The sequence below is a fragment of the Triticum aestivum genome, chromosome 4A, assembly GCF_018294505.1.
Source record: "Triticum aestivum cultivar Chinese Spring chromosome 4A, IWGSC CS RefSeq v2.1, whole genome shotgun sequence".
Lineage (NCBI taxonomy): Eukaryota > Viridiplantae > Streptophyta > Magnoliopsida > Poales > Poaceae > Triticum > Triticum aestivum.
Window position 1 is genome coordinate 565,156,053 of NC_057803.1, and position 16,787 is coordinate 565,172,839.

Below are 16,787 nucleotides of genomic sequence, written 5' to 3' on the forward strand. Positions count from 1 at the left end.
TGGATGCCCCAGGGGGTTTATATAGGCCTACCCCCTGGGGGTACAATGGTAATCCGGCTGGGCGCGGGGCCCAGCCGTCTGTATCTACGCTCTCCGGCTTCTGCGCCGGCTGCTGGGGCCCGCCGGCTTGTGGGTCCCGCTGGCTGCCGGCTCCTTGGTCGATAGGCAGGCCCCACTGTCCAGGGCCTTGTCGACGGCTGGTTACTGTTGCTTAATCTTGGTGACGAGGGCTTCGCCGAGGTGGGCATGGCTACGGTGCCGCCGCCGGCGGGCGATCGCTGTAGCCTCATCGCATCTTGTCTCCTTAATGGGGCGTCTTCTTCGAGGGAGGTGGCAAGCCGGCTATGGGGAGCCGGCTCTATCTTGGGCCGATTGGGGGAGGCCTGGCCGCCTTCGGGTGTCTCTCTGCCCGAAGGGGCCCACCGCCCGTGGGCCGCACCGGCGGTCCGTCGTGGTTGACATCAGGGTCATCGTGGCAATAGTGCCGCGCCGGACGGGTCATGGCCACCCGTACGGCACACTGTGCCAGGCGTGCTCCGGGATTCGGGGGTGGAAGGCTTCACTGTAGCCACGCCCCATCACATCGCCGTTATGTGGATGCAGACTTCGAGGGTACGATCTTGACCGCTTTATGGGAGCCGGCTTCTTGGAGTCGGCCCTCTCGCGGCCGGCTTCTCAGAGCCGGCCCTCCCGCGGCGTTTCTTCATGAGGGCTGAAGTCGGGCCGCCTTCCGATAGCCGTCCTGGAGACAGCCGGCAAGGGGAAGGCAGCCCTGTGTCTTGGATTCTTGAGGGCCGAATCGGCTCGTAATTTTTTCAGAAGGGCCAGGGGAGCCGGCTAGGCTACCCATGGTTATTTACTCCGACACCCACCCTCACATAAGTGATCTTTCCCACATTAGACAAGAGCCCCAAGAGACAGTACATCACTGTTGGGCCAGATTCCTCCTTGTAATGAGCAAGGTCAAGGACTGTCGCGAGGAAGACGCAATTTCATTCTTTTGCAAAAATTGCACGGACAAGGGAATCCTCAACGCCATAAGTTGTCGTGACATAGTACACTTTGCTGACTTGGTGGCCATAGTACATAAGTACTGTGCGATGGAAAGCACCGGGAAAACCCAAACAAAATTCTAGGATCCTCCGGCTCTCACTAAACCCTCCATCCAAACTAAAAGGGTGTACTCTCGTAAGTCACCCGATCCAATTACAAAGAAACCAAAGCCCACTACAGGGCGAGGAACTATATTGGAGGGATGGCTCAATGGACCATGCAAAATTCACAGTACACCGAATACCATGCCAACACATAGCCTTAGAGCATGTTGGATACTCCAGCAGGTGGCCAAGAGCGGCGAGGACCTCCTCATCAACAATACCACAGAGCACCATCCCATGGAAAATAACAATACAGTACTGACAGTCTTCGAGACTTTCGCCTCAAATAATAGGTGCAAGCGAGCACTCCACAGCCTCGCCGAAGTATGCCACATTGCAACAATAAATCCATGGAACGACACGGCTATAACCTCCAATGCCAGTGACGAACCTCAATTCCGAACAGCCCGAGCACCAGCCGCTTTGGTCCTTAGTCCAATTGTGGACGGCTTCCGGCTTACTAAAGTGCTCATGGACGGTGGCAGCGGATTAAACCTCATCTACGAGGAGACTCTTAGCAAAATGGAAATAGACAAGAGCCACATTGAGCAAAGTAGCACGACCTTATAAGGAATAATCCCTAGTCGGGAGGCACGATGTGCGGGAAAAATCACACTAGATGTGGTATTCAGCACACCGGAGAATTATAGGTCCGAAGAAATCACATTCCAAGTGGCCCCGTTTAGTAGCGGACACCACACCCTTTCAGGGCGGGAGGCATTCATGATCTTCCAAGCTATACCCCATTACAGGTACATGAAGCTCAAGATGCCCGGGCCCAATGGAATCATCACTCTCGCTAGTGATCCAGACATAGCACTCCGTACCGAAAATAAAACTACCGCACTAGCCCTCGAGGTGTTTTCCGAAGCCCTTGCGGCCGAAGAATTAACTGCGCTACTCTCCACAGTGGACATGGACAACGTGATACTCGACAAAAGACCCAAGTCCACCTCTTTTAAACCAGTGGATGAAATAGTCAAATTCCAGGTCCACCCAACGGACCCTACAAAAACAGCATCCATCGGGGCACAGCTGAACCCCACAACAGACGCCGCACTACGGGAGTTCTTGCGCGAGAATTGGCACATCTTCGCCTGGCATCCTTCAGACATGCCAGGAATCCCATGCAGACTGGCCAAGCATAGCCTAAACATTCTAAAGGGATTCAAGCCGGTCAAGCAGACTCTTCGGTGTTTCTCAGAGCCTAAGCGACAAGCCATGGGAGAAGAGCTAGCCAAGTTACTCGAGGCCGGATTCATTAGAGAAATAAAACACCCGGACTGGCTAGCAAACCTGGTGATGGTACCAAAGAAGGACAAATCCTGGCGCCTATGTGTCGATTTCAAGGACCTTAACAAGACTTGCCCCAAGGATCCCTTCCCCTCCCCCGCATCGATCAAATTATCGACGCTACCGCCGGACACGACTCATTGTGTTTCCTCGACACATACTCCGAATACCATTGATGACCCACAAGTATAGGGGATCTATCGTAGTCCTTTCGATAAATAAGAGTGTCGAACCCAACGAGGAGCAGAAGGAAATGATAAGCGGTTTTCAGCAAGGTATTCTCTGCAAGCACTGAAATTATAGGTAACAGATAGTTTTGTGATAAGATAATTAGTAACGAGCAACGACTAACAAAAGTAAATAAAGTGCAGCAAGGTGGCCCAATCCTTTTTGTAGCAAAGGACAAGCCTGGACAAATTCTTATATAGAGAAAAGCGCTCCCGAGGACACATGGGAATTATCGTCAAGCTAGGTTTCATCACGTTCATATGATTAGCGTTTGGTACTTTGATAATTTGATATGTGGGTGGACCGGTGCTTGGGTGCTGCCCTTACTTGGACAAACATCCCACTTATGATTAACCTCTATCGCAAGCATCCGCAACTACAACAAAAATATTAAGGTAAACCTAACCATAGCATGAAACATATGGATCCAAATCAGCCCCTTACGAAGCAACACATAAACTAGGGTTTAAGCTTTTGTCACTCTAGCAACCCATCATCTACTTATTACTTCCCAATGCCTTCCTCTAGGCCCAAATAATGGTGAAGTGTCATGTAGTCGACGTTCACATAACACCACTAGAGGAGAGACAACATACATCTCATCAAAATATCAAACGAATACCAAATTCACATGACTACTAATAGCAAGACTTCTCCCATGTCCTCAGGAACAAACATAACTACTCACAAAGCATATTCATGTTCATAATCAGAGGGGTATTAATGTGCATATAGGATCTGAACATATGATATTCCACCAAATAAACCAACTAGCATCAACTACAAAGAGTAATCAACACTACTAGCAACCCACAGGTACCAATCCCAGACTTGGAGACAAGAATTGGATACAAGAGATGAACTAGGGTTTGAGAGGAGATGGTGCTAGTGAAGATGTTGATGAAGATTGACCCCTCCCGATGAGAGGATCGTTGGTGATGACGATGGCGATGATTTCCCCCTCCCGGAGGGAAGTTTCCCCGGCAGAACAGCTCCGCCGGAGCCCTAGGTTGGTTCCGCCAAGGTTCCGCCTCGTGGCGGCGGAGTCTCGTCTGGAAAGATGGCTTATGATTTTTTTTTCCTCATCAAAAGACTCCATATAGCAGAAGATGGGCATCGGAGGGCCACCAGGGGCCCACGAGGTAGGGGGCGTGCCCAGGGGGTCGGGCGCGCCCCCACCCTCGTGGGCAGGGTGTGCCCCCCCTCTGGAACTTCTTGCACTCATTATTTATTATATATTCTGAAAATGACTTTCGTGAAGTTTCAGGACTTTTGGAGCTGTGTAGAATAGGTCTCTAATATTTGCTCCTTTTCCAGCACAGAATCCCAGCTGCCGGCATTCTCCCTCTTTATGTAAACCCTGTAAAATAAGAGAGAATAGGCATACGTATTGTGACATAATGTGTAATAACAGCCCATAATGCAATAAATATCGATATAAAAGCATGATGCAAAATGGACGTATCAACTCCCCCAAGCTTAGACCTCGCTTGTCCTCAAGCGAAAGCCAAAATCGAAAAATATGTCCACACGTTTAGAGATAGAGGTGTCGATAAAAATAAAATACGGACATGAGGGCATCATGATTATTCTTAGAACAACAACTTATATAATTCTTGTCATATGATCTCTTATGCTAGAGGAACAATTCAATCACAATTTCAAGTATGAATCAGAAACTTCATTGAAAACTAACAAACTATAATCTCAGTCATTGGAGCAATTGCAATTTATCATAACATAGGAAAGAGTTAATATAAGAGCTTTTCAGCAAGTCCACATACTCAACTATCATATAGTCTTTCACAATTGCTGACACTCACGCAATACTTATGGGTATGGAGTTTTAATCGGACACAGAGAAAGATAGGGGCTTATAGTTTTGCCTCCAAACGTATTGCCTCAAGGGTAATGTCAGCAATAATAGTTCATGAAAACTCACATCCAATTAGCCATATATACTAGGATCTTTTTCAACATGTTGTGCTTGCCAAAAGATAAAATTTAAAAAGGAAGGGTGAAGATCACCATGACTCTTATGCAAGGTAGGAGATAAAAGTAAAAGATAGGCCCTTCGCAGAGGGAAGCAGAGGTTGTCATGCACTTTTATGGATGGATGCACAAAATCTTAATGCGAAAGAACGTCACTTTATATTGCCACTTGTGATATGGACCTTTATTATGCAGTCCATCGCTTTTATTTCTTCCATATCACACGATCGTATAAAGCTTATTTTCTCCCACACTAATAAGTCATACATATTTAGAGAGCAATTTTTATTGCTTGCACCGATGGCAACTTACTTGGAGGATCTTACTCAATCCATAGGTAGGTATGGTGGACTCTCATGGCAAAAATGGTTTAAGGGTGTTTGGAAGCACAAGTAGTATCTCTACTTGGTGCGATGAATTTGGCTAGCATGAGGGGGAAAGGCAAGCTCAATCATGTTGGATGTTCCATGACAGTATAATTTATCTCAGATGTAAGAAAACATAACCCATTGCGTTGTCTTCCTTGTCCAACGTCAACTCTTTAGCATGCCATACTTTAATGAGTGCTCACAATCATAAAAGATGTCCAAGATAGTGTATTTATATGTGAAGACCTCTCTTTCTTTATTACTTCCTATTAATTGCAACGATGACCAAAACTATCTTTGTCAACTCTCAACAACTTTTATTCATCATACTCTTTATATGTGAGCTCATTACTCTCCATAAGATCCATATGATCTCTTTTATTTCCTTTTTATTTCTTTCTCTTTTCTTTTATTCACTCAAGATCATGGCAAAATAATCAAGCCCTTGACTCAACACTAATCTTTATTATATAGCTCACGGACTCGATTACATAGAATGATCATAAAGCAAAACTCACAACTAGATCATACTAAAACTTTATTCTACTAGATCAAGATACTACCAAAAGGATCGAACTAAGAAAAGCGGTAAAAATAAAAGTGATGGTGATACGATACCGGGGCACTCCCCCAAGCTTGGCAGTTGCCAAGGGGAGTGCCCATACCCATGTGATTATGTCTCCTTTGTTGGTGAAGAAGTTGATGGTTCTGTTGGTGGCGTAGGCTTGTCGTCCTTCTTCCAAGGCATAGGCTCACCATCATAGAAGGATGATCGAGTCTCCTGAAACCTCCAATCTGCAGCCAAACTCATCCTCTTGAATCTATATCTATACTCACAATTTTGATTTTGCAGGTCATAGATCTGGGCTTGGAGGTGCTCCATTTTCTCAGGAAGCTTGAAGATGGCCTCCCCAATGTCCTTGACGTCCAGCTTGTGGTTGTTGGTGAACTCCGTGATCATAATGTGATTGGAATCGAGTCCACGCTCCACCATCTCCTGACACCTAAAAACTTCTTGCTCCAATGCCTCGAGCCTTGCCTCCGTGCTTCTGGTCTTCCTTGGTCCCTCAACATCGCGGATGTGCAACAACCCCTCACGCATCTCAATGGTTCGAGGGTGTTGCAGCACTTCCGCGAGGTAGGGGTTGATGACCTTCTCTAATAACTAGTCCTTGGGGGCACTTGAAGACGACATGACGACCTGGATCTGTCAGAAAAACAGCTTGAAACAAAGACATGAGATATTTGCGTGATACGGTGGTCAAAACCTTTGGGTGGTTATATAATGAATTTTTACCGACTAAAATACGTGTCATGTAAGAAAACGGAGTCCGGTGAGCACACGAGGTGCCCACGATGTAGGGGGGCGCGCCCAGGGGGGTAGGGTGCGCCCTCCACCCTTGTGTCCTTCCCGGACTGCTTCTTATTTTTCTATTTTTCTAAATATTCTAAAACGGAAGAAAATTGCCATTAGAACTGTTTTGGAGTCGGTTTACTTACCGTACCACATACCTGTTCCTTTTCGGAGTCTGAAACATTCTGGAAAGTGTCCCTTATGTATTCCTCCGGGGTTATGGTTTCAATAACATTGGTTTCAACATTTATAGGATTACCTGAGATATAATGTTTAATTCTTTGACCGTTCACCACCTTCGGGTTTGTGCCTTCGAAGTTGTTGATTTTTATGGCACCGGAACGATAGACCTCCTCGATAACGTAAGGACCTTCCCATTTAGAGAGAAGCTTCCCTGCAAAAAATCTTAAACGAGAGTTGTATAGCAATACATAATCACCTACATTAAACTCACGCTTTTGTATCCTTTTGTCATGCCATCTTTTAACTTTTTTCTTTAAATAATTTGGCATTCTCATAGGCTTGGGTTCTCCATTCATCAAGTGAGCTAATGCCAAATAACCTCTTCTCACCGGCAAGTTTGAAATCATAATTGAGTTCTTTAATAGCCCAATAAGCCTTATGTTCTAGTTCGAGAGGTAAGTGAAATGCTTTTCCATAAACCATTTTATACGGAGACATACCCATAGGATTTTTATATGCAGCTCTATAGGCCCATAATGCATCATCAAGTTTCTTGGACCAATTCTTTCTAGATCTATTAACAGTCTTTTGCAAAATTAATTTGAGTTCTCTATTACTCAATTCTACTTGACCACTAGACCGTGGGTGATAAGGAGATGCAATTCTATGATTAACATCATATTTAGCAAGCATTTTACGGAAAGCACCATGAATAAAATGTGAACCACCATCAGTCATTAAGTATCTAGGGACTCCAAACCTTGGAAAAATAACTTCTTTAAGCATCTTAATAGAGTGTTATGATCAGCACTACTAGTTGGAATAGCTTCTACCCACTTAGTAACATAATCTACAACAACTAAAATATGTGTGTATCCATTGGATGCAGGAAAGGTCCCATATAATCAAAGCCCCAAACATCAAATGGTTCAATAACAAGTGAATAATTCATAGGCATTTCTTGATGTCTACTAACATTACCAATTCTTTGACATTCATCACAAGATACAACAAACTTACGGGCATCCTTGAAGAGAGTAGGCCAATAAAAACCGGATTGCAATACCTTATGTGCAGTTCTATGTCCAGCGTGGTGTCCTCCATAAGCTTCGGAGTGACAATTGCGTAGGATCTGTTCCTGTTCATGCTCAGGTACACAACGTCTAATAACACCATCGTTGCTCAAGGAGCTTTAGTATTTCCTTTCTTACCACTTCTTTCATCTTAGGATTCAACCGTCGTTGGTGATCACGGACTCGTTTGGCATCTTTCTGCAAATTTATTTTGTGTTGACATAGTGTGGGACTGATGCCCTTAAGATCATCGAGAGTATATCCAATAGCAGCACGATGCTTCTTCAGAGTTTTCAATAATCTCTCTTCTTCATGCTATGAAAGGTTAGCACTAATAATAACATGATATATCTTTTTCTCATCAAGATAAGCATATTTAAGAGTATCAGGTAACGGTTTGAGCTCAAACACGGGATCACCCTTGGGTGGAGGACGATCCCCTAGGATTTCAACGGGCAAATTATGTTTCAGGATGGGTTCCTATTTAAAAATACTTCATCTATTTCCCTTATTTCATTCATAAACATATCATTTCATGGTCTAGCAAATATTGTTCTAAAGGATCACTAGGAGGCACGGCAATAGAAGCAAGACCAATAATTTCATCTTTACTAGGCAATTCCTCTTCATGGTGTTGTCTACAAAATTTAGAGAAATTAAACTCATGAGACATATCACCTAAGCCAATAGTAACAACATCCTTTTCGCAATCTATCCTCGCATTAACTGTGTTCAAGAAGGGTCTACCAAATATAATGGGACAAAAGCTATCTTGTGGGGAACCAAGAACAAGAAAATCAGCAGGAAATTTAGTTTTCCCACACAAGACTTCAACATATCTAACAATTCCAATTGGTGAAATAATATCTCTATTGGCAAGTTTAATTGTGACATCAATATCTTCTATCTCAGCAGGTGCAATATCATGCATAATTTCTTTGTATAAGTCATGAGGTATAGCACTAGCACTGGCACCCATATCACATAAGCCATGATAACAATGATCTCCTATTTTAACAGAAATAACATGCATGCCTACCAAAGATCTAGGTTTATCTTTAGCACAAGGTTTAGCAATTCTAGCAGTATCATCATGGAAATGAATAACATGCCCATCAATATTATCAGACAAGAGATCTTTAACAATAGCAATATTTGGTTCAACTTTAATTTGCTCAGGAGGTGTATAGGTTCTAATATTGCTTTTACAAACCACAGTTGAAGCTTTAGCATGATATTTTATCCTAACAGGAAAAAGGTGGTTTCTCAACATAAGGAGTAGGAACAATAGGATCATTATAAGTGACAGTCTTTTCTTCAACTTTAATAGGTGCAGCTACTTTTACTTCTATGGGAGGATGATATTTAAACCACTTCTCCCTAGGGAGATCAACATGAGTAGCAAAAGATTCACAGAAAGAAGATACTATTTCAGAGTTAAGTCCATATTTAGTGCTAAATTTACGGAAAACATCAGTATCCATAAAAGATTTAACACAATCAAACTTAGGTGTCATACTTGACTTCTTACCTTCGTCGAGGTCCCAATCTTCAAAGTTGCGTTTAATTATTTCCAGTAAATCCCATTTGAATTCAATAGTCTTCATCATAAAAGATCCAGCACAAGAAGTATCGAGCATGGTGCGATTGTTATCAGAAAGCCGAGCATATAAATTTTGATTAATTATTTCTCTTGAGAGCTCATGATTGGGGCATGAATATAACATTGATTTAAGCCTCCCCCAAGCTTGAGTGATGCTTTCTCCTTCGCGAGTCCAAAAATTATATATATAATTACGATCACGATTAACAAGATGCATAGGATAAAACTTCTGATGAAATTCCAATTTCAATCGTTTGTAGTTCCATGATCCCATATCATCACATAGCCTATACCATGTTAATGCATCTCCCTTCAAAGATAAAGGGAAGACCTTATTCTTACTAACATCCTCGGTCACACCTGCAAGCTTAAATAATCCACAAACTTCATCCACATATATTAGGTGCTCATTAGGATGCATTGTTCTGTCTCCTGCAAAAGGATTAGCTAGCAGTTTTTCTATCATACCCGAAGGAATTTAAAAATAGACATTTTCATTTGCATTTTCAGTAGGTTCAGTAGGTTGGGGAGAACCTCTTTGCTCTACTGGTCGAGGTGAAGATACCCCGAACAAGCCCCTCAGAGGATTACTTTCCATAGTAACAAGTGACAGTAAATTTCAGCACACTATATAAATTTTTCCTTACCAAATTCCACCTACCAAAGGCGCTTCACTCCCCGGCAACGGCGCCAGAAAAGAGTCTTGATGACCCACAAGTATAGGGGATCTATCGTAGTCCTTTCGATAAGTAAGAGTGTCAAACCCAACGAGGAGCAGACGGAAATGATAAGCGGTTTTCAGCAAGGTATTCTCTGCAAGCACTGAAATTATAGGTAACATATAGTTTTGTGATAAGATAATTAGTAACAAGCAACAAGTAACAAAAGTAAATAAAGTGCAGCAAAGTGGCCCAATCCTTTTTGTAGCAAAGGACAAGCCTGGACAAATTCTTATATAGAGAAAAGCACTCCTGGGGACACATGGGAATTATCATCAAGCTAGGTTTCATCACGTTCATATGATTCGCGTTCGGTACTTTGATAATCTGATATGTGGGTGGACTGGTGCTTGGGTGCTGCCCTTACTTGGACAAACATCCCACTTATGATTAACCTCTATTGCAAGCATCCGCAACTACAACAAAAGTATTAAGGTAAACCTAACCATAGCATGAAACATATGGATCCAAATCAGCCCCTTGCGAAGCAACACATAAACTAGGGTTTAAGCTTCTATCACTCTAGCAACCCATCATCTACTTATTACTTCCCAATGCCTTCCTCTAGGCCTAAATGATGGTGAAGTGTCATGTAGTCGACGTTCACATAACACCACTAGAGGAGAGACAACATACATCTCATCAAAATATCGAACGAATACCAAATTCACATGACTACTAATAGCAAGACTTCTCCCATGTCCTAAGGAACAAACGTAACTACTCACAAAGCATATTCATGTTCATAATCAGAGGGGTATTAATGTGCATATAGGATCTGAACATATGATCTGTCACCAAATAAACCAACTAGCATCAACTACAAAGAGTAATCAACACTACTAGCAACCCACAGGTACCAATCCCAGACTTGGAGACAAGACTTGGATACAAGAGATAAACTAGGGTTTGAGAGGAGATGGTGCTGGTGAAGATGTTGATGGAGATTGACCCCCTACTGATGAGAGGATCGTTGGTGATGATGATGGCGATGATTTCCCCCTCCCGGAGGGAAGTTACCCCGGCAGAACAGCTCCGATGGAGCCCTAGATTGGTTCCGCCAAGGTTCCGCCTCGTGGCGGCGGAGTCTCGTCTGGAAAGATGGCTTATGATTTTTTCCTCAACGAAAGACTTCATATAGCAGAAGATGGGCATCAGAGGGCCACCAGGGGCCCACGAGGTAGGGGGCGCGCCCAGGGGGGTAGGGCGCGCCCCCACCCTCATGGGTAGGGTGTGGCCCTCCTCTGGAACTTCTTGCACTCATTATTTATTATATATTCTGAAAATGACTTTCATGAAGTTTTAGGACTTTTGGAGCTGTGCAGAATAGGTCTCTAATATTTGCTCCTTTTCCAGCACAGAATCCCAGCTGCCGGCATTCTCCCTCTTTATGTAAACCCTGTAAAATAAGAGAGAATATGCATAAGTATTGTGACATAATGTGTAATAACAGCACATAATGCAATAAATATCGATATAAAAGCATGATGCAAAATGGACGTATCAACCATCAAATCAAGATGGCGGAGTCCGATCAAGCCGCAACGGCATTCATCACCCCATATGACCCCTTCTGTTTTAACACCATGCCTTTCAAGCTCAAAAACGTCGGTGCAACCTATCAACACATGATTCAGACATGCCTGGAAGCACAAATCGGCAAGACAGTGGAGGCATACGTAGACGATGTGGTCATTAAACCAGACACGTTGAATCCTTAATAGACGAATTGAGGCTTACGTTCGACAATCTGCGAACATATGACATCAAGCTCAATCCAGAAAAATGTGTTTTCGGCGTGCCCACCAGAAAGCTCTTGGCTTCATCGTTTCCAATAGAGGAACTGAAGCAAATCCGGCTAAAATCTGAGCTCTGTCACAGTTGGCTACCCCAACAGACCTCAAGCAAATCCAGAAATTAACCGGATGCGTGGCTGCCTTAAGCCGCTTTATCTCTCGACTGGGAGAAAAGACATTACCTCTTTATCGCCTTCTTCGGCGCACCGAACACTTCGAGTGGACGAATGCGGCCACGGCCGGATTGGAAGAAATAAAAGCCCTCTTGGCCAGCAACCCAATCTTGGCCGCGCCAAATATCGACGAACCAATGCTGTTATATATAGCGGCAACACACCATGTTGTAAGTGCAGTGCTCGTCGTCGAATGAAAGACATACGGACATAAGTTCCCGCTTCAAAAGCTGGTATACTATGTATCCACTGTCCTCACTCCATGCAAATCAAGGTACCCACATTATCAAAAGATAGCATACGCGGTCTTCATGGCACCTCGAAAACTACGACACTAGTTTCAAGAGTGTTCAATTATGGTGGCCTCTGAAGTACCACTCGACGACATAATAAATAACTGCGATGCCACAAGCCGGATTGCTAAATGGGATATTGAGCTCCTCCCGTTCGACATAACATACAAACCCCGACGAGCCAATAAGTCGCAAGTACTGGCTGATTTCATCGCCGAATGGACAGAAGCCGAACTCCCTAAAGAGTACGGCGCGTACTCCAATTGGATCGTGCACTTCGACGGCTCTAATATGCTGGCTGGTCTGGGGGCAGGCGTCCTCCTAACATCCCCCACTCCAAATATTATACACAACCTCCAACAATGCAGCAGAATATGAGGCCCTGTTGCATGGTCTCCGGATGGCAGTCTCCATGGGCATTCAACGCCTAGAGGTGCGTGGGGATTCGAACCTCGCAATATCTCAAATAAATGGAGACTTTGATGCCAAGGACCCCAAAATGGCGGCTTACCGCAATGCTGTCCTCAAAATGTCAGCTCGGTTCGAGGGGCTCGAATTCCACCATGTGGTCCGAGAAAACAATCAAGTGGCGGATATCCTCGCCCGCATCGGCGCTAAGTGCGACCCTGTCCGACCTAATATCTTCTTGGAAAGGCTGTTTAAGCCATCCGTGGTGTGGGAAGGGGAGATCGGCAACAACAGTCCGGATCCGGCCACAACACCAGATCCCGAGCACTCTGACGTAATCGGAGGCTCCGCCACCGAAATAACACCTTCGGCCCACGTGATTATGGCTGTCATCGCCCCGTGGACAGAACCCTTTTCGGCTTACCTAAATAGGAAAGAACTCCCCGAGGACCCAAACGAGGCACGTTGCATTGTGCGGCGGTCTAAAGCCTACAAGGTCCACGAGGGAGAGCTTTATAAGAAAAGCGCTACCGAAGTACTTCAAAGGTGTATCTCCGAAGAGGAAGGACGACAACTTTTGGCAGAAATTCATGCTGGACTCGGCAGCCATCACGCCGCAGCTCGGGCCCTTGTAAGCAAGGCCTTCTGTACAGGTTTCTACTAGCCGACAGCCCGAGCAGACGCATAGGACCTCGTCCAACATTGCGTCGGTTGCCAGCTTTTTGCAAACGAAAGCCATATTCCACCTACCGCTCTCCAAACAATCCCCATTACTTGGCCCTTTGCGGTCTGGGGGCTTGATATGGTCGGACCCCTTAAAGGAGGAAGCCATAAGAAAAAGTACCTATTGGTCATGGTGGATAAATTCACCAAATGGATAGAAGCCAAACAAGTTAAAACAGCCGAGTCCGGACCAGTGATAGACTTCATATCCGAGGTTGTACACCGTTATGGTGTCCCCCACAACATCATCACCGATAACGGCTCGAACTTTACAGCTGACGAGGTAAAAACTTGGTGCGGCAACTTGGGCATTAAGCTCAATTATGCCTCCGTCTATCACCCCCAAACAAACGGTCAAGTCGAACAAGCAAATGGTCTTATTATGAGCGGCATTAAACCCAAATTAGTGCGATCCTTGAAGGAATCAGATATGCACTGGGTTGAGGAGCTCGACTCTGTACTATGGGGGCTGTGGACCACGCCGAATTGCACTACAGGATACACACTGTTTTTTATGGTGTACGGCTTAGAGGCGGTATTGCCCTGCGACATCATTCATGACTCACCACGAGTGCGCATGTACAAAGAGAAAGAAGCCGAGCTTGATCGGCAGGACATTTTAGACACCCTGGAGGAGGAGCGTGACGTAGCAAAAGCCTGCTCTGCATTCTATCAGGAACAGGCTCGACGGTATCAAAGAAGAGAAGTGCGGGCCAAAACTTATAACGTTGGCGAACTCGTTCTACGCTTACCAGAGAAGAAAAAGGACAAGCTCAAGCCCAAATGGGAAGGTCCATTCGTCATTGACAAAGTTCTAACCGATGGAGCGTACCGTCTGCGGGATGCATCAGACAATCGACTCGAGCCAAACCCATGGAACGCGGCCAGACTCCGAAGGTTCTACGCCTAGTGCCAGACTTTGTGTTCGTCTCCTTACCTCCGCCTTTTTTCATATATATATATATATATATATCCGCTATCTGTCTTTCTTTCTTTCTTTCTTTCTTTCTTCCCTTTTTCTTCACGGCCTTAAAAGGTTAAAATGTGTCTTGACTACACAATCTTGACGCACTAGGCGTGCTCATTATATCTAGGGGCTTCTTATATAGAAGCTTAATATAATTATGTTCCGGGCTCTATGGCCCCTGCACATGTGTTGCTTTTCCACATGTACCTTTTCTTCGCCATTATATGCATCGATATGACTTAAGTTTTGGCCAAGCTGGGTTGTCTGGCTCTTGTGTTTATGCCCTATGTTCCCGTTAATTCGCCTAGGGCATAAGGGGAGCACCTCTGTGATTGTTACTGCCGGGTCAGCCGGATGTGTACCTCAGACTGGGTGAAGCCGAAAGCTAGCGTTCTTAAGGGAATATTCGGTCGGTGAACAAAAGATGACTTTTACCTATTGCAATACATGCCCCCAGATGTTTATATCCCACATCTCTTTTCGCAGTTCGGACATGCACATTAATGCATGCGTACCCAGGGAAAGGAACCCTTAACGGAACTATTCTCCCTGGAAGATGTTTCTTACTATCCATGTAATATAACATAGCTAGTTGGGTACTTGTCTGTTCAAGCACTTATGACCCCTACGCCTAGTTTCCACACGTACCCCGGTTTTTACATAACTGAGCGGGTATTCGGATACACTCAAGACTGTCGAGTCCGGAGGTAGAAGCGAAAAGGTCCGCCATGACAAATGATTTACAATCCGGCTAGGGACAATATATGTCACTTGAAGTACACAGTCACTTAGACTGACTAAATTCTTCTTCTATACCATCCAACAGGCTGTCTAGCCTACAGTCCTGTTGGGAATACTTTGTGGCTAATTTTACCTGGTCATACACCATACTAACGGGGATCTCTTTCCCATCAGACCCCACAGGTCCGACCTCGACCATGTGGTTTGGGTCAGCCTTGGTATATCGAGTCTTCACCATGGCCTAGGCTTCCCTTGCACCTTGTCGGTAGGCAGATATCTTCCATAATCGGAAGCGCTGCCGCGCTCCCTTGAGCATCTCTACGAGCTCCACCATGCCTCCTGGCAGGGAGGCGGACGGCCACAAGGCCTGGGCAATACCCTGCATCACCTGCCGAACTTGTTCGTGCAGTTGTGAGAGCTCTGGCAAAAGATCGCCCGCAGACCCGGGCATCTCCTCTCCGGGATGACCAGTCAGCATACCTACAGATATAACTCTGTTAGCCGGTTTCTTCGCCGAACTCTATAAAAGTTCGTTCAAGCACTTACTAAATATGCCGCGTCGAAGCTCCTTATTCTCCTTTACAGAGTCAGCTAGCTGGGCCCGAACATCTTTTAGTTCAACACCCAGCCGGGTATTGGCATCTTGGAGATTGTTTTTCTCCTACCTAACCCACGTAAGCACGCGCTCGCCAGCCTCTAGCTGTCGTTGAGCATGTTGTTCATCCCCTCGCACAACCTTCAGATTCACTCAGGGGTCATCTGCAGAATCTGTTGTTAGATTTGCATGCATGTCGAATACTAACTGGTACATGACATTTCATTCTTTTCGATCAGAACAAGTGTTACTAGATGGGGCCTTCTTGGACTCCTTCACTTTGGCAACCGCGGCCCGTAGCTGGGCTTTGCACTCCTCCAGCTCTTGAGACAACCGGGTATTCTTCTCCATAAGAACCTACACATATAATGATCCTTAAATCAGTTGTGCCAACTGTTTCAAGTCTCAGGGGCTACTGATATACATAATTATCAGATTTTCTTACCCGTATATCCTTTACATACTGGTCCGTGGCTCTGGCAAGACCATTTTGAGAGGCTCGGATGTATGCGTCTCCCGAGTTGAAGGCATCGAATGCCTCTTCAGAGAAACCAGGGTCACGGAGTACGGCCCGACGACGCCTGTGATTCATGGCACTCTCCACTTAGGAATTCGTAGCGGACAGCCTATCCGCATCCTCTGTAGGAGGAACATCCGGTGTTGTCCCCACGTTAGCATCTGCCCCCAAGACCGGCTCTGGAGTCCGGCTGATGGAGGCGCGGCCGGCAGGCTCTCCGGACACGGTCCGGCGAGCGTTTTTTCTGCCAAGAACCATGGATGTTATTATATTTTAAAGACGACAACCACGGAGCAGGGTTCTTTTTCATACCTCTGCGAAGACATCTTAGTCCTGACCGCCTTTCTTTTAAGCCTACCCGACTTCGGTGCCCCTCGTTGGTGAGTCACCGCGGGTTCGCCATGGCGTCCTGAGGACCTTCCCTGTAAGACACCATATGTGTGAGGTGGGTGAAGTGCAAAAAAGGGACCCTTCTCAGAAGTTGGGACTCCGGTTTTACTTACATGCGATGCAGGGAGCAGTCCAGGATAATCAGCTATGATGGCCACCAAGGCACCGTCGCAGCTTAACTGATAGAACGTCCTGTTGATAAGCTCCACAAATA